This window comes from Bos grunniens, chromosome 10, assembly GCF_055505025.1.
Source record: "Bos grunniens cultivar Pamir isolate PY7600 chromosome 10, Bosgru_T2T1.0, whole genome shotgun sequence".
NCBI lineage: Eukaryota > Metazoa > Chordata > Mammalia > Artiodactyla > Bovidae > Bos > Bos grunniens.
In genome coordinates this window covers 54,636,728-54,659,347 of record NC_141174.1, presented here as the reverse complement: position 1 = coordinate 54,659,347, position 22,620 = coordinate 54,636,728, and the positions used below count along the sequence as shown (strand labels likewise).

At 39.9% G+C, this 22,620-nt stretch overlaps 1 long non-coding RNA gene across 8 annotated transcripts in view; it reads left to right on the top strand.

The window, feature by feature from the left end:
• Positions 1-22,620, top strand: part of LOC147364553 (uncharacterized) — a 202,635-nt gene that overhangs the window by 103,519 nt on the left and 76,496 nt on the right. The window contains exon 3 of one of the 8 annotated variants that reach the window (XR_015134663.1): positions 2,561-3,365. The exons of the other annotated variants lie outside the window; for them this stretch is intronic. This is a non-coding gene — a long non-coding RNA (uncharacterized LOC147364553). Of the gene's footprint in view, positions 1-2,560; positions 3,366-22,620 lie in introns of those variants that run through there. 8 annotated transcript variants of the gene reach the window in all.

Sequence of the window (22,620 nt, the reverse complement as noted above, 5' to 3'; positions counted from 1 at the left end):
GAGATGAGATAGCTGTTCAACCACCATTTCCTTTTCTTCCTAGATACACAGTTTAGACAATATTTTCCTCTCCCCTTGCACTTAAGTATTCTCGTGGGAGTGTGGCTCAGTTCTAGCCAAAAGAATATGAGTGAGTATGACATGTACCTCTTCTAGGTCAGGCCTGTAAAAACATTCTATACATGCATCCTCTAGACCTTTCCTTTTCCACTGGTTTTTGCAGTAAATACAACCATATTGGAAGCCACATATTAAAAATGATGGTTTCCCTCAGTTTTTACAGGGAAAAATACTTCTCTGCACTGAGGAACACATACTTATGTTAGACTGTGAGGGGGAGAAGGAATTTCTATTGTAATAAGCCACTGAGATTCCCACTTGGAACTGTGAGCTTTGCCCTAACTAATAAACTTTTTAATGTTAGAGTGTTGAATGTTTCTTCCTGATTTGCATGATCCCTGTATTTATTATTAAATATGTGTTATGCACTTTTGCCATAAATTTTGCACACAAAAAAATCCAGCTTGTTGTTTGCATTTAAAATTGTTTTTATATTAGCATCTAAAATATTAAGTTTTACACAGTGGAATCTTGCAATGACTATTTTTTATGGTTTGAATCTTTTGCCATTGCTTTTAGAAAGATACTCTTTTGTTGTTGTTTTTTTTTAATTTTTTATTGAGGATAATTACTTTAGAATGTTGTGTTGGTTTCTGCCATACAACATGAATCAGCCAAAAGTACACATATGTCCTTTCTCTCCAGAACCTCCTCCCAACCCCTCACCCTCCTCTCTAGGTTGTCACAGAGCACTGAGCTGAGCTCCCTGTGCTATATAGCAGCTTCCCACTAGACACCCATTTTACACATGGGGTCGCTAAGAGTCAGACACGACTAAGTGACTTCACTTTCACTTTTCACTTTCATGCATTGGAGAAGGAAATGGCAACCCACTCCAGTGTTCTTGCCTGGAGAATCCCAGGGATGGGGGAGCCAGGAGGCTGCCGTCTATGGGGTTGCACAGAGTCGGACATGACTGAAGTGACTTAGCAGCAGCAGCAGCAGCAGCAGTGTATATACGTCAACGCCACTCTCTCATTTCGTCCCACCCTCTCCTATCCTCGCTGTGTCCATAGTCTGTTCTTTATGTCTGCGTCTCTAAGGAATCTGGAAAAATGGTACTGATAGAAAGATATTCTTGATTGTTGGTAATTGTAAATTCAATTGCCAATCTCTCCATTGATATTCTGTTCTACCCAGCAAGTCTTAGTTCTTGGTTTGGAGACTTTTCATCTAGAATTACACTAAGATTTTGAAACGGTCACTTAAAATACTGAGTGAAAATTTCCCAGCTAAAGAGGGAAACAATATATGCTGTTGGGCCTGGTAAATAAGATTAATCTTATACCATTAAAGAAAAAAGTCTTGTCACAATTTACATAAGTAAAGTTCAACTTTAGAGTTTTGCAACTTTGTATCCTCATTCCCATCTCCTGCCAGACATTCAGCACTCCCAAGATAATTCCTGGATGAGTAGGAATCTTTAAGAACTCTCATTATTCCTGGCCTTTGAGCCATGATTCATGAATCCAAATTCACCTTCTCTTGACCTATATCCTGTTTGTTTAGATAACTGCAGTGAAAAACAGAATCTGAATATAAGCACTCACATCTACATTATTATCCCATATCCAAGGTGGCAAAGAATGAGAGAATTTGTGCAACTTTGGAGAGGAGACCCCTAAAATCAAGCTACCTCAGGCATTCCCACTTTTTTAATGGGTAGGGCTGACCCTGAGTCAGAAGTGATTAATGTAATTATTCAGCATCTGATTTGATCACATCAAAAAAAAAAAAAAAGAAAGCAATAACAACAACAACAGTCTTTTCAACGGTAAGATTTTCAGTATTGGCATACTCAAGATTTCAGTTAAATACAAGAATTTTTTTTAGGGAAAATGTTTCATGTTGAAGATGTCTGCATTCCCAGTACTTACCACAGTATCTGACATTTAAGAGCCATTCAACACACATATGTTCAATGATTGAAAACTTTTACCATGAGGACACAGAAAGTAGCTTAGAGGTGTCAGGTACAAACATACCTGAGAAAGAAGAGAAACTGGAGGGGAAAAAAACAAATTATGCTTTAGCAATATTTGTTGAACAGAGACATGAGAACTTCAGGAGACTAAAGGCTTAGAATATCAAAACAACAACAAGAAAGAACAGCAAGAGTGAAGCCAAGGATGTGGTCAGAAATTTTGGTAAATCCAGAGAGGCAAGGGCTGTCCAAGAAAATGGCACCAGCTCACAGAACCACTGTTTGTGAAAAACCAAGAAGGAGTTCCAAGGGAGAGAGAATCTAGGAGAGACAAGTATGGCAGAAAGCCACTCCCAAAAGTCTCAAGGGAGAGAGGCATACCGATCGGAGCTCCCTCTGATGATGCATTAGCTCAGTTGTTCCCACTGGAGGACTCCTCTTAGTCACTTTGTGCACCCTTAAGTCATCAAGTGGGAAGACATTGATTTATTTTTATTCACCCCCTTACTGAAACAGTGTCCTGAGGACTTCCAGAGCTGGGGCAGGAAGAGGAAGAATCTAAAACACTGGAAGGAGACTCCAGATACGGGGAAAGTTGACAGCATCCTCCCCAAAGTGAAAGCATGACCAGACTCCTGACATAAGCATCACAGCCCTGAATGGGGTGAGAACTACCCTGACAATGTGTTTCATATGAAAAAGCAAGCAGTTTGTATGTGTGTAAATGCCTGGCAGACATGCTTGGCATTTAGCAAATCCTCTCCCATTATTTATTACTATCATCTCATGATTTATTAAGTCAGATTAGCATCTCAGATTAGTTTAGCAGTGAACAGGAATAGGAGGATAAGAGGTCTGGGGAAACTTAACTCCAATAAGGAGCTAAAATACTGGATGGTTAAGGTCTATAACAGAGGTTCTCCAAGAATGGACATTTGGACCAGCACAACCTGGGCTGTTGTTAGAAATGAAAAAAGTCCCTAAATTTGGGACTTTTCTCAGAAGAACAGTTATGGTACCAAAATACATAAACACCTTTAAGGCATGTTACATGTATTTTTAAACTGCTTTCTAGAAGGATTATGTCAATTTGCATTTCTATCAGCAATTAATAAGCATTCTAGTTTTCCCACACATTTACTTGAATAGTTTCATTATTTTGGTTAGTTTGGAGCAAATATTATAGTTCAAAAATAGAGGAATGATTTAATGCTCATTCCTGAACTGGAATTTCTTTTATCTTGTCCTTCCTTATACTTGAAAGTAGACCATGAGTTGACATATTGCTCATTCATTCCCATCATTAAACTACAACCAGAAACTGGAATTTTCTTATGACATTATTTGCTCAGGAGTCTGAATAAGGTACATCTGATTTGAATCACATCTATGAGTTTAGTTAATTTGGTTCTAAAAAAGCTCTTAATAACAACATCACTTAGAAGGTGCTATCAAGGTATGATCCCTGAAGTGTTAAATTGAAGTTTCAATATGAAGAGAAGGAAAAAATAAGAAAAAACAGAGTAAGCCACATTGTCTTTATAATTGCTCATAATAATATAGACCTTTTAACTAAGCACTTTGACATCAATTCTTTCATTATGCCAACATTATTATTCTAAGTCTTAAGAAGCTAAATGAATCAAAGTTTTTGGAGGTTAAATGACTTGCCTAAGGTTACAGAGCTACTTATACCAGAGATTGACCAAAACCCTAGAATTTCTGTTCATCCATCCATCCATTCATTGATTAAGTGAATAATATGTATTGACCATGCTATATTTCAGTGCTAAGTCCTGAGACTAGAACATTGAACACAAATAGAGATAGAAATGGTACTTTCCCACATAAAGCTTGTTATTAGACAATATGAAACAGACAAGAAAGCATTCAATTACATAATCAATGACATAAATTGTGGTACATATTACAGAGGAAAGAAACATGGAAAGAATAATAGAGAGCTATTTTATTTAGCAGAAATGGTCAGAGAAAGCCCCTCTAAAGAGATAATGGATAAGCAAAGATCTAAAAGGTAAGAAGGCTTCAGGCAGGAGTGTGGTAGTGTGCGTGTATGTATGTTTAGTAAAAGATGCATTCCAGATAGATCCTGATGTTCAAATCCCTGACATGGAAAAGCTTTGCACAAGTTTCAGGAATAGAATAAACAGGAGTCTGCCTGGTGCAAACTGCAACAAGTTATACCATTTGACAAACCCCACCAAGCTCCCTGCTTGCAAACAGCTTTTATTAACTCTCTCTTGAATACAGATAAACAAATAAGAAAAGCAGACATCTTAGGAACATTTCCAAAATGAAAGAATAGACTAGAAGAATCCAAAAAAGGGATAAGGCGGAGGAGAACTCTCAAAATCAAATGATAATTAATATTCTTAGAATGTGTTATGATAGCCATAAAACAAGTACAGGATGCTATGAAAAAAGGAACAGAAGATTAAGTGTAAACTCTTAAGGATTGTAACCTGACAATCAAATTTTTTTAATTAATAGAAATATTGAAAGATACGTATTTAGGGGCAATCCCATAGATCATAAAGAAAAAAACAATGAGAAAGGTTGATAATCAGCCCAAGAAAAGAGAATATAGTTAGAAAATTGCTACAAGAAGCCCACCATTCAACTAATTTGATTCAATAAAAATTCACCAAATTACAAGACACATTTCTCTCATTTAAAATAGACTTGAGTTAGTGCCCAGCACAGTGAACAGGAAAAGGCCTACAGCGCGGAATTTTCCATTGTGACTTTTAGAACGCAGGGGTAGAAGACCCAAAGGTAGACAAAAAATAAAATAAACACACACAAATTTAAAGGAACCAGGATAACTAATTGGACTTTTCAATAGCAACACTGAAAATTAGAATAAAATGGAGCATTGCTTCAAAAATCTGATTGATGATAATTTTTAACATAGAATTATATTCCTAGCTAAACTTTTAACCAAAAGGATGAAAATACAATACATATATTTTCATAGTTGTAAGAATTCAAGTAGATATATTCTTTCTTTAAAACTATTAAAGAATGTCCTTTAGGACAATACAATTGTAAACCAGGAAAGAGAAAGTGATACAGGAAGGATTTCACTTAACACAGGAAAGTGATGAAGAGGAGTCATGAGATGTCACCTGTTCAGGAAAACAAGGATTGATTAATGCAGGACAGAAGGTTATGGGCGTGAAAAGTCCAGAGAAAGAAATAGAAATCTGATGTGTTTGCTTTTTGGAGAAGGTGATTAAAAAACCAAATAGCTCCTAAAAGACTATTGACTCTGTGCATTTACTTCTTAGATAAAGAATGAAAACCATTTTAAAAGAAAGTGAGCAAAAGCAAATGGGCTGGATAAGTTTGCTTAGGGAAAAGGAAAAGCAGCTCAGACAGACCTGAGAACATTCTGAGTCAGAGGCCAGATAAAGGGAGGAGTGGGTGTCATGGGAGCCAGAAGAGGGAGTGTAAGGGGAAGGTGGTTGGCTACTGAGAAGTTGAACAAGACGAGACTTGAAAGCCATTTGTTTGACTTGGAAAATTGGGTATACTCATTTCCAGCTGAAATTATTGGCCAGGTGGAAGGGGGCAAAGCCAGAATAAAGTGGGAAAAGTTAGTGTGAAGCCAATGTATGTTGTTGTTGTTTTGTTTAATCCCTCAGTTGTATTTGACTCTTTGCGACCCCATGGACTATAGTCCACCAGGCTCCTCTGTCCATGGGATTTCCCAGTCAAAAATACTGGAGTGGGTTGCCATTTCCTTCTCCAGGGGATCTTCCCAACACTTCCTGCATTGGCAGGTGGATTCTTTATCACTGAGCCACCAGGAAAGCTGAGGTCAATGTACATACAGACAACTCTATTTGTCTTAGGCTGTGAACTCAAGAAATAGTATAGAGAAAGAGAGTCAGTAGATGCTTTTTTGTTTTGTTTTCAATAAATTCAGGCAATAATAGAACACGTTTATTTAGTGGTGGGCCTGACCCAGTAAGAGAGGAACTGATAATGTAGAAAGAGGGAACAACCAAAGTAGGACAGTATTTGAGGGGATGAGAGCCCAGGTGCATGTAGAAGAAATTGAACTTTGATAGGCTGATGGGCATTTTTTCCACTTTAACCAGAGCAAAGAAGGAGAAAATGGGACCCACTGAAGATTGCAGGTTTGGTAAAGTGAAGATGATTTTTCAATTTTATCCATGAAATGAGGAGTCATCATCTGAGATAGAGCAAGGAAGGTAGGAAGTTTCAGGAGAGAAAAAGAAGGTATAAAGTTGTATTCTTGGGGAATAGGGAAGTAAGTCAACAAGAGAAAAATACAAGACCTGCTGGGCAGTTTTGAGTGCCCATTTGAAGCTGGAGCTCATGAATTTAAAGTGGTTCTATACCTCCCTTGCATTTTTTCTTTACACATTCAGGAGCTCAGGTACAAGTTAAGACAAAGAGAAAGTAGAGTTTACTTATTGCTGGGGTCTGGTCTGATGAATAAGGTGGAGGAAGTGAAGAGCAGAAGTTTTTGCAAGGAAAAGGTCATAGTGAGAGAATGCTAGAATCTAGACTGATGGGCAGAGGGAAAAGGCTGACCTCATGAAAAAATGGGGATTGGTAGATGGGATGGCTTTGCCCCTGGGGCCTTGGAGTCTCAAGAGAAAGTAGGCATTTGAATATCAGGACACAATGTAATAATCTTGCTGGAATGGTAATTGGAAGAATAGGGTTGCATGCTTGTCAAGAGAATCTATGGGATTTTCCTTCAGGCTGGTGTCCAGGGCAGAGCTGAAAGTGCCAACTTCTGAGTTCCCGTATCCGTCTTCAGAGCCCTGAGAGAAAGAATTTATTTAAATAAGGGCTTACCTAAAGTTGATTCCCAGGTCTCCTCCAACTAGAATGCCGTATGTGCTGTAGAAGCTAAGACCTGGGCTATCAGAAGGCTAGTGTTTCAGATTCTGGGACCATCACTTACAGGGCTATAAGGCTTCAGGGAAGCAGTGTTATCTTTCTGACCTTGAGAAATATTCCTGGTTTCTAATGTGTTTCTTAGAGATCTGATTTTGAGTGAGTAGAATGCATGTGTCCCACCATAGAGAAGAGAACATCATACATCATCCCATACATACGTGAGAGAGTTTTATTACCTCAAACAAGGAATGTCCAACCGGCCTTGCTAAATACTTATTGCAAAGAGGAAAAGCTATGGATCAATTATTCTGAAATCAGTTATTTTGGTTGACATTTCCAGTGGTAACTGCGTGGTAAATACTAATCCCGTAAGATGTGACCATTTAGTTGCTTTTTTGCCTGTTCCTCTCACTAGCATGCTTCCCCCAGGTTCAGGGGTTTTGTACTCAGGAAGCTCTTCCCCAGATGCATTCATAGTTAGAGTTTCACGTTCTACAGGTTTCATTTGAACCACCACTTCCTTAGAGACACCCTCCCTGACCAACTCTTTGCAGACCATCCCCAGCCCACCACTGTTATTCTGTCATAGACACAGTCCATTAGTTTTCTCCTGGCACTTCAGTTCATTTCAGTTCAGTCACTCAGTTGTGTCCGACTCTGTGACCCCATGAATTGCAGCATGCCAGGCCTCCCTGTCCATCACCAACTCCTGGAGTTCACTCAAACTCATGTCCATCGAGTCGGTGATGCCATCCAGCCATCTCATCCTCTGTCATCCCCTTTTTCTCCTCCCCTCAATCCCTCCCAGTATCAGAGTCTTTTCCAATGAGTCAACTCTTTGCATGAGGTGGCCAAAGTACTGGAGTTTCAGCTTTAGCATCATTCCTTCCAAAGAACACCCAGGGCTGATCTCCTTCAGAATGGACTGGTTGGATCTCCTTGCAGTCCAAGGGACTCTCAGGAGTCTTCTCCAACACCACAGTTCAAAAGCATCAATTCTTTGGCACTCAGCTTTCTTCACAGTCCAACTCTCACATCCATACATGACCACTGGAAAAACCATAGCCTTGACTAGACAGTCCTGGCACTTAGCTAGCACCTTTTATAATTATGTATTTATTTGTGTCATTTATCATCACATCCCCTCTCTGTTGCCCAATAGATGGAAGACATTAAATTTATATTCAATTGTTGAAAAATGGAGAAGATTGATATCTTGGGCATGATGTCTTCTTGTATGATAAAGTGGTTATGAGATTGTTGGGTTTCCCACACTAGTCGTTCACCTCTGTTTGGGCAGTGATTCTGTGTTTTTTCCTTTAATTAAAAAACGTTCTATATAATTTTAAAGGTTACTTTCCATTTTCAGCTATTACAAAATATTGGCTTTTTCCTCATATTGTACAATACATCCTTGAGCCTAAGCCTTGATAGTTTATATCTCCTCCTTTCCCACACCTATATTGCCTTTCCCTCCCAGTGGTACCCACTAGTTTGTTCTCTGTATCTGAGACTGCTTCTTTTTTGTTATATTCACTTGGTTGTTGTATTTTTTAGATTTCACATATAAGTTATATCACACTGCATTTGTCTTTTTCTGATTTATTTCACTTAACATTATGTCCTTCGAGTCCATCCATGTTGCTGCAAATGGCAAAATATTTTTTGATAGCCGTTTAGTAGTCCATTGTATATATGTACCACATCCTCTTTATCCATTCATCCTTGATGGACACTCAGGTTGCTTTCAAATCTTGACAGTTGTAACTAATGCTGCTATGAGTGATCCTGAGTTTTGTTCCCAAGAGTATGCCTAGTATATGACAGGTGACCCCAAAAATGCATTGGCTCAGTAAATAAACTGATGGATGAATAGACAAATAGGTTTCACAAATAATTTTTCTGGAAAAAATAACATTGCCCAAATGTAAGTATTCTATAGATGTTTTGTGGAGATTTTCCTTTAGCCAAGTGAAGATCAGTTCCAGTGGTATCAAATATTTTTCAGGCTACAACTATTTCATCCTTGTTATATGAAGTATTACTTAAGACCACAATCATTCAAAGGAGTACTTTTGGAGAAGAATCCTGTTCTTTCTCAGAATATTCCCTGAAGTTTATTCACCTCAGAGCAGGGCTGAGATGACTTTTATTTGGATTGTGTTCTTGTTAAACAACTGTGCCTAGTTTTCCATTAACTCATTTGGGTCTCCACTCAAACAGAGCTGCCTGCTATTTGAATCTCTCTGATTCGCTGCCACTTAGCATCTTCCAAGTTGAGCTTAGGAAAATGGCATTGAGGGATGACAGTGGAGAGAGAGGTTTCTTGAAGGACACATAATTTTCCATTGCTCCAAGTTATCTTTCAACCAGAGCTGCCTGCTATTTGAACAATCTCTGACTTGCTGCCACTTAGCATCTTCTAAGTTGAGCTTAGGAAAATGGCACTAAGGGATGACAATGGAGAGAAAGGTTTCTTGAAGGACACATAATCTTCCCTTTCTCCAAGTTATCTTAGATAGAGTTTTGAATTAAACCAGAGCATCAACCCACTCCAGTATTCTTGCCTGGAGAATCCCATGGACAGAGGAGCCAGGTGGGCTACAGTCTGTGGGGTTCGGACACAGCTGAGCACACACAGCAGCAGCAGCAATCAACTGCTAGGTACTAGACAACGTTTCATTTGTCCCTGAAAGACTACATTTCTGAATTATGCTTGGTTTTGATGCATTAGCCTCCACTGGGGATCACTGTTGACATAACCCCATGGAAGCTATCCTAGGGTCTATTGTGAGTAACTGTTGAGAAAGTCACTCATTATGGTACACCATATCCCCTCTAGGAAGGGCCATAGGAGATACCCTCACATTATCTGGGTGTGAAAATAAATTTGCTTTCTTTGGATTTTTTTTTTTTAATTACATGACTACTGGGACTTCCCTGGCTGTCCAGTGGTTAAGACTTCACCTTTCAATGCAGGGTGTGCAAGTTCAGTCCCTGGTCAGGGAACCAAGATACCACATGCCTCATGGCCAAAAAACCAAAACATAAAGCAGAAACCACATTGTAACAAATTCAGTAAAGACTTTGAAAATGGTCCACATCCAAAAAAAAAAAAAAAATCTTAAAAAATTACAGGGTGGGGAGATTTGGGAGAATGGCATTGAAACATGTATGATATCATGTATGAAACGAGTCACCAGTCCAGGTTCGATGCACGATACTGGATGCTTGGGGCTGGTGCACTGGGACGACCCAGAGGGAGGGTATGGGGAGGGAGGAGGGAGGAGGGTTCAGGATGGGGAGCACGGGTATACCTGTGGCGGATTCATTTTGATGTTTGGCAAAACTAATACAATATTGTAAAGTTTAAAAATAAAATAAAATTTAAAAAAGAAAAAATAAATAAATAAATAAATATGCACTTCACAAAAAAAAAAAAAAAAAAAAAACAATTACATGATCACTATGAATTGTTCAACTGACCAGATTCCCCTTTTCTTGTTGGCTCCTGGAAAGTGGCTCACTCTGAGCAGGTACACATTCCCCATGTGCTAGTTGAGAGCCTCTTTCCTGGTCTCCCTTGTCTGCACCCAGAATTTTCTTCTCATCCCCCCATTTAAACTTGAGCTTTCTTGTCCTATGTTAAATGTTCTTGAACATTTTTCAGATTACTGATGAAAATAAAATATGAATACATGAAAATTAATAATAATTTCTATCTTGCTGAGGGGCTTCCCTGGTGGCTCAGATGGTAAAGAATCTGCCTGCAATGTGGGAGACCTGGGTTTGATCCCTGGATTGGGAAGATCCCCTGCAGTAGGGAATGGCGACTCACTCCAGTATTCTTGCCTAGAGAATCCCATGGACAGAGGAGCCTGGTGGGCTGCAATTCATCTTGCTGAACTATTATAAGAATTACCCATACACAATTTAATATCTACACAATTTAAAATGTAAAGGATATTCCGTTAATGATTCTGCTGCCATTACCATTATTGCTGGTGCTGTTGGTGCTGCCCACACTCCAGGGTCTCATCTTAAATTTCCTCACCTTACTAATCAAGCCATCGCCTGTAGCTTTAAATGGACCCTGGTTAGATTATTGTATTAGTGTCTACCCTCCCGTTCTCCCGCACAATTACCCTAATGGCACATACTGGATAACAGCTGGAGAGTATTAGGGATGTCAGTCTGGTTTTAATTTCATTAAGAACTACTTGAGACTGCTTCACAGATCTGGCCACTAACCACTTAGTGAGAGAAGAGAAGGTTCTGAGCTTTGAAAAGAGGTCCTGTTCAGAATCCAGGGAATAATTTGGAAGCACTGGGGGTCAGCGAGGACTTTACTACCCAAAGTGTGCTCAGCAAGTCAGCAACATCAGCCCCACCTGGGCACTTGTATTCAGGCCTCCTCCAGACCTCCTGAATCCGCGTCTGCAATTTAACAACCGTCCCAGGTGATTTGTATGCATTTTAATGTTTGAGAAGCACTGAACTAGGACAAACTGTGAGGATGGCAGTCCGGGCAGCCTGCATTAGCAGATGGAGAGGTGCCATGCCACCAGCCCACTTGGCAGGATTTCGATGGGATTATGGGAAGCATGTGCACACAGGGATCTGAAGAGCGGTTCAGATCCTTACCCTACGGCTGGTGTGCTGTGTGATCTCAGACAACTGATTTCACCTTTCAGAACTCGTTTCTTCATCTGTTAGATAGAAATAATCACACACAACCCCTTGGCAGTTTGCTGTGCGGATGGGATGAAATCATGTATGTTAGGATGACCCACATAGAAATCTCAAAGTATGACAGTTTCTAAGCAGTGCCATACAATGACCAGCTGCAGCCTTTGCCTAAAGGGCACTGGGTTTTGGGAACCATCTCTAGACCACAGGACCTCAAAGGTGGCTGTCTATGGACCAAGGGCCAGAGTCACCACAGGCACTATCTCTAAGGGTCTAGGGTCCTCTAGACTGTGGGTCCTTTCCCCTGGGGCTTCTCTCCAAGCAAAACTTAGCCAGGACCTTCTTGCTTGATTATCCATTAAGGGAAGACCAACTAGGAAGGAATAGGCCACCCTAAAGAAGAGGAATTATTAGTCCCATCTGATAAATGAAAAAACAGAAATTGATTGATTCATATCCCACAGCCAACATTCAGAGACTTGGGGTTTGGACACAGCTTTTTCAACCCTGTGCTCTTTCTGTCTGCATGATAATTATTGTGGATACATTGATCCCACCATTGTAATTGGGATTTAATTAATACTAATCTAATAATGCTCATTCTAAGGTAGGGTATCTCTATAATGCACACCCCAGATACATAGTCTGTTCACACAAAATAAGGGCTCTCTTGTTTAAACGCTTTTGTAAATATAAATGGTGTCTTTTTAATTATAACACCCTATAAATCCCACTGGCCTTGGGGCTCTAAATCGCCTTTATGGTTCTGCTAATTGCAATTAGAATCTCATCTCACATTGAATGGTCCTTGTCTGTAAGGACAGTGATCAGGGGCTTCCTGGAGTCTACTCTATGTGATTACCTTGGTAATATTTCACCTGCATCTTCCTGGGCTAAAAAGTACCAACATTTCACATCAGAACCTTGATTTACTAACCATCTGCTCAGAAGTCTGTCATCGACAGGGATGATTTCTTACTCCCTCCAGACTGCAAGACTCTGCCAAGGTTCTAGTGAGTCAAGCCCTGACCTTGAAGGCAAAAAGCATACTGTCCCTCTGTCTTTAATTGGTTTAATTGTCTGCCTACAAAGGTAGGCAGCAAGCCTTTTTGGTTTTTCTTGCCAAATTTCCTACATGTTGGAGATGTGACTTCAAGGCAGCCTCCTAGGGGGCTCTCTGAGGAATTTCTTCTTTATTGAGACTTTATTGTTTAGGATCTTTGACACAATAATCTTTTAGTTGGAAGGAACAGATTTGCTTGGTCCCCTGGGTGGGAAAAAGAAGAGATGAAATGAAAAGATATATGTGTATGCTAACCCAGGAAAAGTTGAAGAAGTGGGTAGAGCAAAGTCATAAACTTGGCTGTCTTTGGGGAACAGCTTTTTCTATCTGTCAGCTATACTTTCCTGAGGACTCTTGCTCTACTTTTTATTTCCACTGTGTTTAGTTGTGATTTCCTCTTAACTTCCTTCCACATCCTACATCATGGCTGACAGGTTGTCTCAGTTCAGTTCAGTTCAGTCGCTCAGTTGGATCTGACTCTTCGTGACCCCATGAATCACAGCACGCCAGGACTCCCTGTCCATCACCAACACTTGGAGTTCACTCAGACTCACGTCCATCCAGTCAGTGATGCCATCCAGCCATCTTATCCTCTGTCGTCCCCTTCTCCTCCTGCCCCCAATCCCTCCCAGCATCAGAGTCTTTTCCAAGGAGTCAACTCTTCGCATGAGGTGGCCAAAGTACTGGAGTTTCAGCTTTAGCATCATTCCTTCCAAAGAAATCCCAGGGCTGATCTCCTTCAGAATGGATTGGTTGGATCTCCTTACAGTCCAAGGACTCTCAAGAGTCTTCTCCAACACCACAGTTCAAAAGCATCAATTCTTTGGTGCTCAGCCTTCTTCACAGTCCAACTCTCACATCCACACATGACCACAGGAAAAACCATAGCCTTGACTAGACAAACCTTTGTTGGCAAAGTAATGTCTCTGCTTTTCAATATGCTATCTAGGTTGGTCATAACTTTTCTTCCAAGGAGTAAGCGTCTTTTAATTTCATGGCTGCGGTCATTATCTGCAGTGATTTTGGAGCCCAGAAAAATAAAGTCTGCCACTGTTTCCACTGTTTCCCCATCTATTTCCCAGGAAGTGATGGAACCAGATGCCATGATCTTAGTTTTCTGAATGTTGAGCTTTAAGCCAACTTTTTCACGCTCCTCTTTCACTTTCATCAAGAGGCTTTTTAGTTCCTCTTCACTTTCTGCCACAAGGGTGGTGTCATCTGCATATCTGAGGTTATTGATATTTCTCCCGGCAATCTTGATTCCAGCTTGTGTTTCTTCCAGTCCAGCGTTTCTCATGATGTACTCTGCATATAAGTTAAATAAGCAGGGTGACAATATACAGCCTTGACGTACTCCTTTTCCTATTTGGAACCAGTCTTTTGTTCCTAGACCAGTTCTAACTGTTGCTTCCTGACCTGCATACAAATTTCTCAAGAGGCAGGTCAGGTGGTCTGGTATTCCCATCTCTTTCAGAATTTTCCACAGTTTCTTGTGATCCACACAGTCAAAGGCTTTGGCATAGTCAGTAAAGCAGAAATAGATGTTTTTCTGGAACTCTCTTGCTTTTTCCATGATCCAGCGGATGTTGGCAATTTGATCTCTGGTTCCTCTGCCTTTTCTAAAACCAGCTTGAACATCAGGAAGTTCACGGTTCACATATTGCTGAAGCCTGGCTTGGAGAATTTTGAGCATTACTTTACTAGTGTGTGAGATGATTGCAATTGTGCAGTAGTTTGAACATTCTTTGGCATTGCCTTTCTTTGGGATTGGAATGAAAACTGACCTTTTCCAGTCCTGTGGCCACTGCTGAGTTTTCCAAATTTGCTGGCATATTGAGTGCAGCACTTTCACAGCATCATCTTTCAGGATTTGAAATAGCTCAACTGGAATTCCATCACCTCCACTAGCTTTGTTCGTAGTGATGCTTTCTAAGGCCCACTTGACTTCACATTCCAGGATGTCTGGCTCTAGGTCAGTGATCACACCATTGTGATTATCTTGGTCGTGAAGATCTTTTTTGTACAATTCTCCTGTGTGTTCTTGCCATCTCTTCTTAATATCTTCTGCTTCTGTTAGGTCCATAACATTTCTGTCCTTTATCAGGTTGTCTACTCCGTGGCTATTCTTTTACACTCAAGCCTAACTAACTGGCAACAGCCTCTCCCATCTTCACATGGCAAAATTCCTTAAAGAGAAATCAGATTAGCCCAGGTGGTTTTCACAGGTCAGGCATTGAATTGAGTGCCTGCCCAGACCAGCCTGATGATGGCTCCCTCATCTCCCTCTTCCAGGAGTGACCATAAATAGGGTAGAGTCTCCAGGACCCATCATGGACTGGACATGAATGTGTTATTCCAGGCACATCCTTGTCTTTCCAGTTCTCTGGTCCAGGATTTAGTTGGGGCAGAGTGAGTATGCACAAAGTTACCTCAGCCACAAGTTGTTGTTCAGTCGCTAAGTCGCATCTAACTCTTTGCAACCCCATGAACTGCAGCACACCGGGCTTCCCTGTTCTTCACTGTCTCCTGGAGTTTGCTCAAACTCATGTCCATTGAGTCAGTGATGCCATCCAACCATCTCATCTTCTGTCGCCTTTTCTCCTCCTGCCCTCAATCTTTCCCAGAACCAGGGTCTTTTCCAGTGAGTCAGCTCTTTGCATCAGGTGGCCAAAGTATTGGAGCTTTAGCTTCAGCATCAGTCCTTCCAATGAATATTCAGGGTTGATCTCCTTTAGGATTGACTGGATCTCCTTGCTGTCCAAGGGACTTTCAAGAGGTTTCTCCAACACCACAGTTTGAAAGCATCGGTTTTTTGGTGCTCAGCCTTCTTTATGTCCAACTCTCACATCCATACATGACTACTGGAAAAACCCATAGTTTTGACTATATGAACCTTTGTCAGCAAAGTGTGTCTGAGGCACAAGTAGCACCAAACACAGCAAAAAGGATGAACAGGAGAAGAGACAGCAAGCACGCATAAGAAAGGATATTGCTCAGCTCAATTCCTGGGGCACTCAAGGCCCCTCTGTTTAGACCCTCCACGCCTTGTGTCTTACTGCCTTCCTGGCTCTCAGGCTTCCCCTTCTCCTTCCTCTAATTAGTCCCAACCTCTGACTCCATAAACCCAGCCTCAAAGTCTTAGTTCCCAGGTTTTGACTTGTGATTCTTGACCTCTGATGCTTGTCCTCTTATCTAACTTGTTTTCCTTTCCATATCTTCATTTTGAAAATCCAACTTGAGGATAATATGCTATAGTGTCTACCTCAATTATGGGCATCCAGCACAGGGGTAGTTAATGGAATTGTACCCAAAAAATAAATTGACTCTTTCCTCTAGAAATAATGTGAATGGGCCATTCACTTCATAGAATATCAAGTAGGCATCAACCTTGAGAAAAAGCATGTATGAAGAAAGATTCTAAAATAGAATATTAAAAAGAATGTGAAATTATTCTTACACTATGGATATTCTTATATAAAATATGAGATATGAGGATTAAGTGAGATGGAAATTTTTGAAAGAAAAAACCTAGGGTGTTCACTTTGTACTTTTGTTTAAAAATTCTTCAGAGTTTGGGTTGCTATTTTGTTTAAAAGAGTGGTGGGGGTGGGATGAGAATGGTGTGAACCTCCAGATCGAGTGATCAGAGGGAGAAAGAAGTCCTTTCTAATTAACTGCCACAGTTGGACATGTGAAGTCAGCCTGCTGCTCCCTCTCCATCTCTTGAAAACAGCAGAAATGTTTCAAGGTGCTTTGCCAAAAGTGATCAATAAACTTCCTTTCAAGTCTGCTTTGTCAAAGTAATGATTAAAAGGTGGAGAGTGCTGACCGGAAGTATGAAAGTGAGGTTGTGGATGGGTAATGGAATGAAGGGGATAGAGTTTGAGGATCAGATTGAAAGAACAGAAGCACTGTGGGTAAGACGCACCAACAGGATGAAGCAGAATGACCTTCTGGAATGAGGTGTTTGGAGGTGACTCAGATACCCAGAGAAGATAAAGTCGTGGCTGGTCTTTGGGAGTGCATGGAACCCATGTCCCAAAGGCCTGCCTGTTAACCAAGATTCCAAGGTCTGGGCAACTAAGTGATAGGGAGAACTCAGAATGGGGAGGTCGGCCCTCTGGAGCTAATGTTGTCTAGCTACCAGAGTTATGAAAGCAGAATTGCCCAGCCATGTGTGCCACCAGGATGATTGCCCCAGGCCTCATTACATCAGGATCTCTGCACTTCAGCTTTCCAGCAGGGCACCATGTCCTCGCGTGGTCTGGCTGCCCTGCTCTGAACAGCAGGTAACACAGGGAGAATGTGTTTGCTTTTATGCTGCGTACTAAACGGGTCTCTGTCGTGTATAAGTGATGTCAGACTTCCCAGATAGGCTGCTTTTCTGTTGACCAGTGTCATGTGTCTGTATTACCATGGACTTCAGGTAGAAGATTTTGGGCCTTGACTGTAACCCCTTTGCAGCTTAACAGGACATAGACAGTGGTTCTTAGGATGAGGATCTCAATAAATTTGAGTTCTATAACCCAATAGATGCCAAAGAACCATGGATGGAAAGCAAGGTGATAGAGTCACCTGGATGTTGAACCAAGAGTCCAGGAACTATATTCTCTCAGCAGGTCTGCATCTCACCTGTTGTTTTCCTTTGGCAAATAATTTAGCATTTCAGGATCTGAATTCCTCTTCTATCCTATGGGAATAAACTATTTCAAATTTACACTTTGTTAATAATTACTTGATTCAGTCCTACGCCTTTAAACCTGTCAACCCATCCCAGGTTTCCTAGTGAGAACCCAATAATAATGAGACCCTGAGAGTTTCTTATATGAATTACAGTCTATATCCTGAACTCTCTCTTTTGTCCAGCCTTGCTTTCTAACTGCTCATACCTCAGGTTTTCTTGGCTTCTGCATCACTCTTCTCATCAGTGTTGAGATGAGCCTCTTAGGGAAAAAGCCTCTGATTCCAGTGTGTCCCTCCGCCATACACCCTCCTCTTGATCTTAGCATTCTTTGAGACTGTCCCCATAACAGCCTCACCCACAGGACCCTCCCTGGCACCACTTTCACTTAATTTCACCCAAGATCCAACAATGAGAACTACACAATCATTACGTAATGTCCTGTGATTTTATTCAGAGACCTGCCCTTAACCAGAAAGCATGTTGGTGTAAAACAGGGGCTGGGTCTTGCTTTTGCTGTTGTTGTTTTTTTTTTTAATTTTATGTTTTAACTTACAATATTGTATTGGTTTTGCCATATATCAACATGCATCCGCCACAGGTATACACGTGTTCCCCATCCCGAACCCTCCTCCCTCCTCCCTCCCCGTACCATCCCTCTGGGTCGTCCCAGTGCACCAGCCCCAAGCATCCAGTATCGTGCATCGAACCTGGACTATTCCATTTAAAATTTCACATAATTGTCCTGACTTGGGGACATATTTTTAAAATATGAGTGATAGCAACAACCCAAAACAAGCAAACAAGAATCCTGAAAGAATGAGCAAATCCTATTGTAAAGTTCATTTCATGTAAAGTAAGTCCCAAAAGACATGAAAAACTATCCTGTAAACAAAAGAAGAATTTTAGGGACAGTATGTTTGAAAAATGTCCTATTATGCATGCTGCTGCTGCTGCTAAGTCGCTTCAGTTGTGTCCGACGCTGTTGGACCCCATAGACAGAAGCCCTCCAGGCTCCCGCGTCCCTGGGATTCTCCAGGCAAGAACACTGGAGTGGGTTGCCATTTCCTTCTCCAATGCGTGAAAGTGAAAAGTGAAAGGGAAGTCACTCAGTCGTGTCCAACTCTTAGCATGAAAGCACATTAATTGCTCTGAGAAATACTACAGTAAAGAAACCTATTTAAATTTGCCTAATCCAGTATTTGCCACATTAATTTGACCAAGAATCCTTTGTTCATGAACATCTATTCATATATATCACAGCAGTGAAGCTAAATGGAACATTTAGGGAAACACTCATTTAGAAAACTGAGACATCTTTAATGGTCCATATCTATCTATCTATGTATCTATTATCTATCTATCACTCTCTTCCTCTCTCCTCTTACCATCATATTTATCATTTAATAAACATCCAGCTGTCTGAAGACTGTAATATTTAGTGATCAGAAAAAAAAGCTGATGTGGTGCTACACAAATATTGAGAATAGCTTGTGGTGATACATTGAATGTGTTGCTTAGAAATAACTTAATAGTTACCTGGAGGCATCAAGTCCTAGATATGTGAAGTATATGAGACACTGGGGAAATGATCAAAGAAAGAAAAAGAGGAGACTTTAAGAGGCTTATAATCAAATTGCAAGAAATTATCATCATGTTACATTCAAAATAGTTTGAGAATAACTTTGACAAAACCTGTTAATACCTGAAAAATAGTAAAATAATGTCTACAGAGCTAAGAAAACAGTGGTGAGAGGAAAGTGGAATTGATATAAAAAAATAACTATAATTGGATAATCAGTGAGCAATAGAATTCTGGAAGCCAGCAAACATTTGGGCAAGTCATAAAGAACTTAGCAGACCTGAGAAAACGAATTCTAAACTTGCACAGGAAATTGGCAAGAGTCTGTTTTATTTCACAGAATCTGCAAAATACTCAGGAGTTGATCCCACAGTACCTCAGGAGATACAGAGTGGAGAGAGGGTGGAGGGCATGGAAAGGTTAAAATTAAAGATGCTGGGTTGGAAGTCTATGAAGCATTTAGATCTCGATGCCTGTGCCTACTCCCAAGAGCCCAGAAGATACCCTGCCTTTGCCCCCAACAAAACACTGCTGCTAAGTTGCTTCAGTCGTGTCCGACTCTGTGCGACCCCATAGACAGCAGCCCACCGACTCCCCCATCCCTGGGATTCTCCAAGCAAGAACACTGGAGTGGGTTGACATTTCCTTTTCCAATGCATGAGAGTGAAAAGAGAAAGTGAAGTCACTCAGTTGTGTCTGACTCTTAGCGACCCCATGGACTGCAGCCCATCAGGCTCCTCCGTCTATAGGATTTTCCAGCAAGAGTACTGGAGTGGGGTGCCATTGCCTTCTCCAACAAAACACTAAAAAAGGATAAAAACAGAGTCTCTGGTTTGGGAGAAGTTGGCACAGTTGAGGATGGGAATACTGCAATGAAATTGGGCAGTTTACGAAACATAGACATATTGAATGGAAAGAGAGCCAGTTCCCCCACCCCTACTCCAATGTTTTGGCAAATCAATAGTAGGGAAGCCAGACAGGTATAATCCAGACAGAACTTAGAAAGGGCCAGCTCTTGGGGATCTGAACAGCCCAAGAAGGGACACTGAAACAAAAAAAAGCAAGTTGACAACAAAGATCCAAGACATCTAGGGAAAGCCTCTAAAGTAGAAATCAAAGGCCAAAATGAATAGAAATAAGCAACTTGAAAAAATCAGAGATGAAACAGGAAGAGACTTTCAAAATACTATCATCAATGTCCTAAAAGATTAGAAGTTACTTCAATCATGAAATAAGAACAGTGTACTATAAAAAGGATCATTCAGAGAACAACTGCCACTACCCCTCGGAAATTACATTTAATTAGAAGAAACAGAACAGCTGATAGGAGTTTTCAAAGATTAGTAAAGGAAAATTCCTCAAAAGACAGAAAAAAACGAAGAGGCAGATAAAGTAAGAAAATTAGACAGCCAGTTCAAGAAGTCCAACATCTAAAAGTTCTAGAAAGGAAGAATAATAAAAATGTGTGGAAAGAAACAATCAATAGACTAAAACAAGAAAATATTCCAGAGATGAAGAACCCAAGTTTCACGTTCAAGAAAGTCAAGTGCCCAAAAATGTACACAGCAATAGACCTATACAAAGAAAATCCTTCTGAAATTCCAGAACACTCAGCTCCAAGAGAAAAGCATATAAAGTTCTGGGAGGAAAAAACAGGTCACATAGGAATGGCTGTGAGGAATCAGAACAGCTTAAGACTTCTCAGAATTAACATTTTTTTCACGCAGTTGAGCAACGCCTTCCTTCGAAATTCTAAAGGACTATTGTTTCCAATCTAGGCTTCCATGAGAAGCCAAATTGTCATTCAAGGAAGAGTATAATAAACACTTTCAGTGATACAACATATCAAAATATTTACCTCATGAAAACAGAAAACATGGGATACTAGAAGCAGTACCTCCTCCAAGAGGGAAGGAGTAAAGGGAATCCCCAGGTGAAGGCAGATCCGCAGAAGACAGCCATCCACTAGGTGTACAGAGCCGTCAGTCTACTTTGGAGCAGTCAGAAGTCTCCCAAAGGGACTTTTCAGAAGATAAACTTGTTAGAATACCTATTGCACCTGAATGCCCTGAAAAGAGATTTAGACAACTGCCGAGTAGTTAGTTTGGGATTTGAATTAGTGATAAAACATAGAAACTAAGCAAAGAAATAAATAAAAGTATCAACATTGTTTAAGCAAAACCCACATGATGCAGGCAAGGAAAAACTGTCTCAGTTTTGAACAGCCCTTACATTGTCTTTATAATAAAACACTAGTGTAGTCATATTTAACCAAAACTATTGAGAGGTGAAGAGATGGGAAAAGTACATGTGCGTGTGTAGGAGCAGAGGAAGGAAAGAAAGATAAATTCTCTTCCCTTATATTGAGAAATAAATACTTCCTACTAACCCTGAAAAGTCATGAGGTAGCAATGCAAGCATATTTTCCAGAAATCTTGAGTTAAATGTCAAAATGATCAGCTGAAAATTTTTGCCACTGGAGAGAGAAAAATGGTAGTTGTGAGGAGAGGTGCTAGGGGCCAGGGAAGTTTTTTTTTTTGGTAGTAAATCTTAGAGAAATCATTTTACTCTTAAACGCATGTACATTTATAACATACTGTAAGAAAAAAATGTGGAAAGGTTTTACAGGTCATTTTATAAGGTTATTATTGCCTTGATACATATGAAAATGAATTTATAGACCAATCTTATACAAGCATAGATACAGAAAGCTCATATAAAATATTAACACATTTAATTTAGCAGCATTTAAAAAATAATATGCCAAATCTAAATATATTTAATCCCAGAAATCAAAAAGCAAAAACACATTAAAAATTGATCAATATAACACACTGAGTTAACAAATGAAAGGGGAAAACATGTGACCATTTAAATAGATTTAGAAAAATCACTTGATAAAATTTAATCTTTATTCAAGACATGGATCCTTAGCAAATTAAATTGTGGAGGCAATTTCCTTCATATGATAATAGGTATCTAAAATCTGTATCATACATTATATTTAATGAAAAATTTAGAAGCAATTCCATTAAATTGGGAAACATTGCAGGAATATTCACTATCACTACTTCTAAGATTCTAACCATTGCTTTAAGAAAAGAAAAAATCATAAGTATCGGGGGAAAAGAAAAAATGTCTTTATATATAGTGATTGTTTTAATAGGAAGTCCACCAAAATTTACCAAAAACTTTCATAATTAATATAAAACTCAGCATGATATCTGGATATGTTTTTACTATTCAAATCATTATTTATATATATACCAAAAATAAACTCTTGAAATGGAAACTAAATTTTTATTCACAACAGTGACAAATCTCTGAGGCAATTAGTACTAAATCAACAAATACATGTATTATAGTTCTGGAGAACATTTCAATAAAAGATTTTCTAATATAATTGAAATTGTATCATCTATCACTTGGGAAACTCAGTATCATATATATATGTCAGTTCTCATACAATTTATAAATACAAGAATGTCAATTAAGATCCCAAGAAAGTTTTTTTTTAACTTGGCAATTTGATCCTTAAATTCATAAAGAAAAGAAAAATGCCTAAAGTAGCCAATACAATTTTGGGAAAAATAACAAGGCTGGGGCTGGTGGTGGTCTGTGCCCTATCAGATACCAAGATGCCTTATAACAGCATACCA